Below are 9,575 nucleotides of genomic sequence, written 5' to 3'. Positions count from 1 at the left end.
CAGTAGTTTGCAGACTATCTTTGCATCCATTTTTGAATAAGAATATTTTTGAATATTAGTTAGCCCCAGGTCTTCTGACTAATTAAGATGCAAAAAGAACAAAATCACTATTGGAGCCCCAACAATCTCCTCCCTTGCTTTTGTTAGAATCCTGAAACACTAAAGAATAAACATGAGGAAATCTGCAGATGCTGGAAATTCAAACAACACACACAAAATGCTGGTGGAACACAGCAGGCCAGGCAGCATCTATAAGGAGAAGCACTGTCAACGTTTCGGGCTGAGACCCTTCGTCAGGACTAACTGAAAGGAAAGATAGTAAGAGATTTGAAAGTAGTGGGGGAGGGGGAAATGCAAAATGATAGGAGAAGACCAGAGGGGGTGGGATGAAGCTACGAGCTGAAAAGGTGATTGGCGAACGTGATACAGAGCTGGAGAAGGGAAAGGATCATGGGTCGGGAGGCCTCAGGAGAAAGAAAGGGGGAGTGGGGGAGCACCAGAGGGAGATGGAGAACAGGCAGGGTGATGGGCAGAGAGAGAGAAACAAAACAAACAACTAAATATGTCAGGGATGGGGTAAGAAGGGGAGGAGGGACATTAACGGAAGTTAGAGAAGTCAATGTTCATGCCATCAGGTTGGAGGCTACCCAGCCGGTATATAAGGTGTTGTTCCTCCAACCTGAGTGTGGATTCATCTTGACAGTAGAGGAGGCCATGGATAGACATATCAGAGTTCCAATATTTGTAACACCTCCTCCTTTCCGATACAGACATGCATCAGAATACCAGCATATGCCTCCCTTAACCTCTCCAGCCTTCCTGTTCTTCTTCTTCTGGTGAATGCCAATGAGAAGTATTTTTTAGTAACTCATTATGTCCTCTGGTTACACAAATATTTGCCCTTCATGACACCTATGCTGCCAATTCAACAGTATTTTCCCTTGACTTCACAAAAGACCCCCAAGCCTAGATCAGTTGAACTCAGCATAAACTCAAGCATTTTATGTATGTTGCTCTGGATTTCCAGCATCTACGCAAACTCTTATGTTTATGGAACTAGTCTGAATTCTCAGACAATGGCTGGAAATTTCTGCACTACTGAGAGAGCCACTGTTCAAATATCCACAATATTCTGTCTTTGCTTCTGTTCTGTGCACTGCTTGTCGTAGAGTACTCAACTGAGGAACTATTTTAAATGTGACGTGCTATTTAAAATACATTGCTGAAGCAGGTGCCAGCCTACAGTTGAGAACAAAATCCTGTTAAATCACTTCTTTTTCACCGTCTTGCAATTTACCTGCTTTCTTCAGAGATCCCATCCCATACCAATGTGCCATCTCTTCCTGCATACCTTCCTGACAGCTACTGCCCCCACTGTCATCACTGCACCCTCATGTCCCAGATTCAAATCTCTGGGCTTCCCACAGCCAAGGTTCTAATGTTCTACAGCCAAAGGTTCCACAAGGTTCTTCTGCCGCAGCCCTTTCTACTCATTGTCGCACTGACCAACAAATATGGTCATAGGCAAAGACATTTCACTCTTTTGAGTTTTGAGTTTTCAAACAGTCACGAGTAACAAAAAACGTTCACCACACAATTACCCTTTAATTGCTGAGTAAGGAAAGGTCACAAAATACCCTTTAGAATGATCAGCACTTTTCTATTAAAAAGTTGTTTTACATAACTGCTATGTCATTTTAGTTAGAACCATACAATTCACGTAAATCATGAATAGGAGAAATGGAGATCGTTAATCTACCTAGTAAAACATTATTCAATCACGTTTACTTTAGAAAACATTCCTAGAAAATGGCCAAATCACTGTTCATTGGAAAGATACTGTAGAAGTTTCTGTTTGTAAAATGTCTATTACACTTTGTTTACCTTAGTAATGCATTACTATTACAGTAAATTTTGGAAACATGAAGTACTGAAGTTATGAGGGAAAGATTTGGGCAACGTCTTTGGTTAAAGGTATGCCTCATTGCGTATCATTTTAAAAATGACTTAACCATTTTGTTTTAAACTCAAGAGCAAACAAGGCATTGGAATCCCTTGTTCATAAGTCTACTATTAAGATCAAGTGTGAAGTCTAAATAACAGATCTTAACAAAAAGGTAAAATTCAGATTTATCATGATACTACCCAAGTCTGAGGTCCTTCAATTGAAACAACAGGTTAACACTTGGTTGAGAATGGACTGTTTCTATACTTGAGAACCCTAGAAAGGGAATATCTGTAAAAGATCAGAACATAGAGGTGTGTGTACAAGTTGGCAGTTGAGTCAGAAATTGTGTCAATATTTAAAAATAGATTGGATTAATGGATGGGAAAAGGGATTAAATGCACTTAAAAGTGTCTTGGTCTGATGAAATGACTACCTTTCTATTATAATTTCCATTATTTATTTTGTTTCAAGGCTGCATCATTGACAACAATCTGGCAAGATTGCTTTTTACACAGAGGCTTGAAATCCTGCATCTAGGCATGGAAATCCAGAAAGGGAAAAAAGCATCAAAGATGGATCATGTGAAAATAGAAAGTGAAGAGATTTGCAGCAAAAGTAATGAAATTTAAGTTTTGTATGAGTGTGTGCGAAACTACACCAGTAGAAGTGACATCTATATTATGGACAGGTTACATTCCTAGAAAAGGGTCTGTATTGTGACTTCCCATAATGCAAAGCCAAATTATCTCTGCATTCATTAAGTGCAATGAATAATCACTTTACGGGGGCCTGAGGGGCTTAGTATTAACTTCAGCTTTCTAGCACAGTAGCATGACCTTTCCAAAGGGTCAGAGTTGTTTTTGAAGAAGTTAAATTTCCCACTAATGTTCCTTGCTCAGCTTCTTATTGTAAAGAAGGAAACAGTGAAGTCTTGTAAACAGGGAAGACTTGCAGTGAAGTCTTACATTGTTTAATCTGTGTAAAGCAATGGCGCTATGTTCATTGTTTTGCTTCAAATGAGACAACACTGGCTATGTTATCAGCACCAGAATGACTGAGTTCAAGGAAGCACGCATACCAAGCCAATTTCATCATTTAGCACATCGAACATGGTAACAGCTTATCAATCAATAGTTGGGATATTTGTGTACTCAGTGAGTCAGCCCTCAAAGCATTAATTTTGGGTGTCTGGGCTCTCTGTCTCCAGAAGCTTTTAGGCCATCTGTGTGAATTATTTTGTCCAAGAAAAGGTATTTGAAAAACATCACACAGATAATGTCAAATAGTAGCAAAACATTATAAATGTTAGGAAGAATTGCTAGAAATGACAAGGAGAATGACAGAAAGATGAGGTGACAGGAAGAAAAACTAGAATTCATTCCTCAACCTGCGACGGATGACTCATTCATCCGTGACTTGTTGGTATGGTCTTTTAGTTCATAAGATTTATACTGTACCTGTGTTGGGAAATCCTTTGTAGTTTATAAATGTTTTGTAACTTGGAAATCTTTTATAAATCAGAAATTCTCTGCGAGGATTTAAATGTGTGTTAAAAACTGTTGGTCTAAAATAAAACATGTATCATTAAAAATAAAATAAACTATGGTTAAACTACTTTGTTAGCTTGAAGTATCTACTCCTTGATAAGGAGGGGTGGAACCCACCACTCAGTTAGTGGATATTGGCAGCTAGACCTCATTACAGAGACTGGACAGGGAAGTAAACTAGTCAGGGAACTAACCTTGAAAGACTAGGTTGATACAGTCTCTCTATAATGAGAGAATCTGCAACAGCTGGAAAAGTGGCAGATGGATTTTAATGCAGACAAGTTCAAGGTGTTGCACTTCAGTAGGAACAGCCAGGGTAGGTCTTACATAGTGAGTGGTAGGGCACTGAGGAGTGTGGTAGAACAAAGGGATCTGGGGATACAGGTCTATAATTCACTGAGAGTGGTGTCACAGGGAGATAGGGCCATAAAGAAAGCCTTTAGCATAACGGCCTTCATAAATCAATGTATTGAGTACTGGAGATGGGATGTTATGTTGACATTGTGCAAGATGTTGGTGAGGTCTAATTTGGAGTATTGTGTGCAGTTTTGGTCACCTACCTACAGAAAAGATGTAAATGAGGTTGTAAGAGTACAGAGAAAATTTACAAGGATGTTGTCGGGTCTGAAGGAACTGAGTTATAAGGAAAGCTTGAATAGCTTAGGACTTTATTCTTTACAACATAGAAGATTGAGAGGAGATTTGATAGAGGTGTACAGAATTATGAGGTGTATAGATAGGGTAAATGCAAGCAGGCTTCTTGCACTGAGGTTGGGTGGAACTACAACCAGAGGTTACAGGTTAATGGTGAAAGAAGAACATGGGGGGAAACTTCTTCACTCAAAAGGTCCTGAGAGTGTGGAATGCTAGCACAAGTGGAGCATGCGAGCTCGATTTCAACAATTAAGAAAGGTTTGGATAGGTACATTGATGGTAGGGTATGGAGGGCTATGGTCAGTGCAAGTCGATGGGAGTAGGCTGCTTAAATGGTTTCAGCATGGACTCGATGGGCTGAAGGGCCTTTCCTGTGCTGTACTTCTCTCTGACTCTACTTGTAGATAGCTACATCAGATAGGGCTTAAAATCTCCTTTAAGTTCAGTGCTTTGCAGACAGTGAACCCAATACCATCACACAAGAAGAAGGAATTTTAAAATGTTCCATGTCCTCCCCCACCCACACACATGAATTCTATGGGAGTAAAATTTCTTATGTATCTCGAATATTTGCATAGTTTTAGGAATTCTGTTAAGGTGAATTTATGTATCTGAATGGCAGTAATGCATGGTCACCTATACAGCAATCTAGAAAGTGAGGCAAGAACGGTTCTGATAGGAATCAAACAGGAAAAGGTGCAGTTTGGACTTGCTTTTAGAAGGGTAGTTACGGGAACCTATGCAAGTAGAGAATTTTTAAAAAAATGAGGACAAGTTCAGCCAGGTGAAAGAATGTGTTGGCTTGGCTTCTGTTCAAAATAGTAGAGGAAGTCCTTCAGATCCTCAAATGTGGGATGGGGGTGTAAAGGCCCATGGTAATGATGGCTTATTTGGGACAAGAGAATTGGAAAGGGTCAAAATGGCAGAGGACTTCAGAGATGCAGGTTGAAAAGGACTGGACTGGAGAGAAAGAATGGAATCAAGAAAAGAAGAAAGTTCTTTGGGGAAAAATCAGGCTGCAACAACGGGTTGACTCACTCGTGGATCTTGGGCAGGAGGTGCAATTATACTGAGTAAGTTGGGGAACTTCAAGGCTGGAAGAAGTGGATGAAAAATTGCCTATGTAAATGAGGTCTATGACTACCTGGGAGACAGTGACCTGATGTTCAGTAGGGGGTCAGGTGCAGTGGGAGGTGTTGTGCTGCACATTAGAGCTGGTGTTTGGCCTTTACCATATAGAGATCAGTTCACCAGAGTGTAATAATAGCACCCTTACTCGTGAGCTTGGCAATGATACTGGGCATATTCCGTCAACTGAGAGCTACAAGTTCAGAAAGGGGTAGCTTAGACACAGAAGGAATTGGAAAAGTCCAGATGATCAATATCCTATGAACAGCTAAAATAGGTCTGGAGAGGGCTAGAGGCCAGAATGAGATGATCTAAATAAATCTGTGATTCTTCACAGAAAGAGAAAAGATCTACATTTTAGGGTGAAAACTCCTGGCCAAAGAAATGAATACAAGATAGAGATGGCAGTAAAACAGATTCACATCAAGTCAGGGTAGAATTCACGATGATAGGAACATAGACAAATGAAGTTGTAGCCTCTTCTGGGGTCAGTCTGCTTGGGATCAGAAAGGGGAATATCAGCGGGGATAGTGTAATAACACAGGATATAAAATGTGGTCAGTGATGGGGTTTGAGTCATAGACTCGCCTACGCTGTTCAGGATACCCACTAGAATTAATCTCATTGGCCTGCAAATCCCATATCCCTCTTAACTGTTTTTCTGTTTAGTTTCTCGATGTATTGTTCTAGAAATCCTATCAAAATGCATTCTGTAAACTCATCATTGGCATTACTTCTGCAAATTTAGTTTGTCTAGTCTGTAAGAAGATTAAAGCTCTATACAATTACTGTATTAACCCTGTTACCTGCTCCTTTAATGTCCTCTTATGTATTCCATCCAACAATATGATTACTAGAGTGCCTAAAAATTATTCCCATTAATGTTTCCTGTTCTTTATAATTTCTTAGTGCTATCAATAATGTTTCAACATGCCAATATTCTAAGTTAAGGCTCTTATTTTCTAGAGTTTGCCTCATCTACGATTATCAGGTCTACCTCAGATTCAGATTCAGATTCAGTTTATTGTCATTTTAAAACCACAAATGCAATGCAGTTAAAAAATGAGATAACATTCCTCCAGAATGAGATGACAAAAGCACATGACAAAACAGACTACACCAGAAAATCCACACAACGCTTGGCAATCCCCAATCCAGAGTCCGGAGAGGCTGCTGCGTATCAACATCGCGCTACCATCTTAGCACGTTCCCCGGAAATGAGCTCCAAAGCCACCAGACAAAACAAGACCATAAACTAAAGTTACAAGACCTGCACAAAACTACATAGTCACAACATATAGTTACAACAGTGCAAACAATACCATAATTGATAAAAAAAACCAGACCATGGGCACGGTAAAAACAGTCCAAAGACGTTAAAAGACTGTAAGTTCGAAAGAAACCACCACACAGTTTCCAGAAGTCCTCAGAGTCCCGATAGACTCGTCATCCCATGCCGGTGGCAGAAGGGAATACCCCCGCTATGGACTTCCATGGCGCCGCCGGACTCAGCCTCGCAGACACAGCACACAATGAAAGTTATATTTTTATTTTTTTTTGTGAAGTAGTCAAACACACTGGAATAGTTAGTTCTCAAAAAGAGTAGCATGTAACCAGAGATCAGCAATGGGATTCAATCAAAACATATTTCAACTTTATCAAGGCCACTTTTTTATAGATAATGTATGCACTTTCCATTTGGCAAGCTCCACTTGAATGGTACTTGATCAATATTGCCTTGATTAAATTGCTGCTTCTCCCTTTAAAATTTTATTATCATCTCGACAATTAGCTCAGACTTCATTCCTGTTGGATAGAGTAAAATCCAAAGATCCTCCAAAAGCAATTTAAAGTTCATCTTTAATTATGGCTCCAATTTATAGAAATGCTGAATTAAATAAAAATGCAGCCTTCCTGTCTGCTTTCTTACTGCACGACTTGTACCTCTCATGAACTAATAGATTCCAAGAAATTCACAGAAGCACTAGCAAATTAAATATCAAGTCACGTGAAGAGATATTGGAACAGGGTTACAAGCTCCTTAAATTTTAAGGAGCAACTAACAGGAAGGGCACAGTGGGGAAAGAGGGCAAGGAAGGTGAACTGTTCAACAAAGGAGTGCCTGACTTGGTATTTAGATGGCTGTGTCTTCACTGATAGCACTCTTACAATCAGACAGAAGTGGACGGACATGGAGATTTCTGGCTAGTGATGGTTATAGTAACAAGGACGGATTTGAATACAAGGTTAAGAATTTAAGGGTGTTGCTCAATTGAGTGATAAATGATCACGGTAATGATGCCCATCCACACAAATTCCACTTATCCACATTGGGCCCATATTCCTCTATAACATTTCTATCCATTTACCTATCCATACGTCTTTTAAATGTTATAATGGTATGGACCTCTACCATCCCATCAAAGATCATTAAAATTACTCTCCTCTCACCTGTGCTTTCTAGTTCTAGACTCCCCTGCCCTGGGAGAAAGATTCTGACCATCTATCTGCCCCATATAACTCCGTGAGCCTCTACAAGCTCACCTCTCAGCTTCTAGTTAACATCTATTGATATTACGAAGCAGAGCTGCGGAACACAGCTTTTCATTCCCTTTCACTCACAGAGCACCTTATAGGCTGATTATTAAGATGAGTTACTAGCATAAAATATAAATATGTCAGAGGCCTGAAGGTATATTTACAGCCAGCAATAGATTAAATAGACATGGGTAGCTTTTGTTTGGGAGTAAAAGGGAACTAATATTCAGAAGAAATACTTATGTCAATAACAATGTGATATTAATGATGACAGTAAAGAAATTCATTTGTTCAATTTCTTTCAGTCATTCACCAAGTGTTCCCTTCCATTGCTTCAGTGGAATAGTTATGAAAATATAAGAAATGGGATTTCACCCTTAGGCCAATTATGCTCTTCTTTCATAATTTAATATGGACACTTTAAAATCACTTTTTACCACAATAAATTCACATTCAATTATCCTTTTTGTCAAAAGAGCAAATAACTGAGTTGGTAAATACTCTAATTTTGGAGAGGCTACATTGAGGTGGCCTAAACTTAGCTCTGTGAGACAAGTGTCTTTTCTTTTCCCTCAAGATATCCTTATTGCAGTCAAGAGATTACTTTCTCCACACTGAAAATCTGCTTTAGGGAGATGTCACTCTCTAAGGTCTTATTTAGCTCAGTTTTGATTTTGATTGATGTACAAATAACTCATATTCTGAATCTGTTTAAGGATTCTTAATTTTTTCCCTCCCAGTTATCATTAGCTTAGATTTAGCGCCTCCCTTTTTCATCCTTTATTCTTAAACCTATCTGCTTACGGAATCAATCCTGCTCTCTCATCACTTGAAAGGAATTTTTCATTTTGCTTTTGTGGTAGAGTGCTTTGCAATTTCTAGTCATCACAAGGATTTTCTGTCTTATTTTTGGTACTTGTATATAGATTTGTGTATTCTTGGAGAAAATATTTCTTCTTGTTTCAGTGCTTTTCTACAAAATTTGGTTTGGTCTGATTTCTTAATTTGGACAGAAAAATATCATAATGCTTTCCCAGTCTACTCATTAAACAGATACAGATTTATGGTTCTGAGGAAAATGCCAGTGATAATAAACCTGATTCTGATTCTGAATGCATAGTTGACAATGCATCACAGAGGATACATTTAAGGCAGAGGTTGATAGATGGTTGATTTGTCAGAGCATGAAGGGATATGGAGAGAAGGCAGGAGACTGGGAAAATGGATCAATGCGAGGGAACTCAGTGGACTAAATGGCTTAATTCTGCTCCTATATCCTATGGTCTTATCATGGTAGAAGCCAATACTGTCTTCAACAATGGCTTGAATAACTGTGCCCCCCCCCCCCAACTGGAGATGCCCCTCCCAACCCCAGGTTTTGTTACCTGTTGTCCTGCCTCTCCTTTCACCCAGCAAAACACAAACTAAACCATGAATATGGACCTAATTCTGTTAATCAGAGTAGACAAGTTAACTACCATTTTCTCCTTAAGCTGTTTTTTATTGCAGTCAAGAAGGTATTTTGATAACGTTATTGGATTTCTAGGAATTGATTGTGTTGAAAATACTAGATTTTATATTTTAAGATCAGGGTATGAAATTGGTAAACTTAAAAATATTTTATTTCATTCATTGACAATGGTTTCTGTTGTGTTCTATAACTACAAAGCAAAAGATAAAAGATTTTTATGAAAGAGGAAAGTAAACTTGCAATATTCAACTGGGTAATGAACAGAGGTGAGCAAAAACAAAGTATCACA

General features: G+C 39.0%; 1 long non-coding RNA gene across 1 annotated transcript; it reads left to right on the top strand.

Moving 5' to 3' along the window:
* Positions 1–3,559, top strand: LOC140737025 (uncharacterized). The gene is made up of 2 exons (XR_012101049.1): positions 1–1,974; positions 2,420–3,559. It is a non-coding gene; the product is annotated as an uncharacterized lncRNA (long non-coding RNA).
* The last annotated feature ends 6,016 nt before the right edge of the window (positions 3,560–9,575 follow it).

The sequence above is a fragment of the Hemitrygon akajei genome, chromosome 12 (genome assembly GCF_048418815.1).
Source record: "Hemitrygon akajei chromosome 12, sHemAka1.3, whole genome shotgun sequence".
NCBI classification, from domain to species: Eukaryota; Metazoa; Chordata; class Chondrichthyes; order Myliobatiformes; family Dasyatidae; genus Hemitrygon; species Hemitrygon akajei.
Note: the sequence above shows the minus strand (reverse complement) of the source record. Positions and strands in the feature narration are given on the sequence as shown.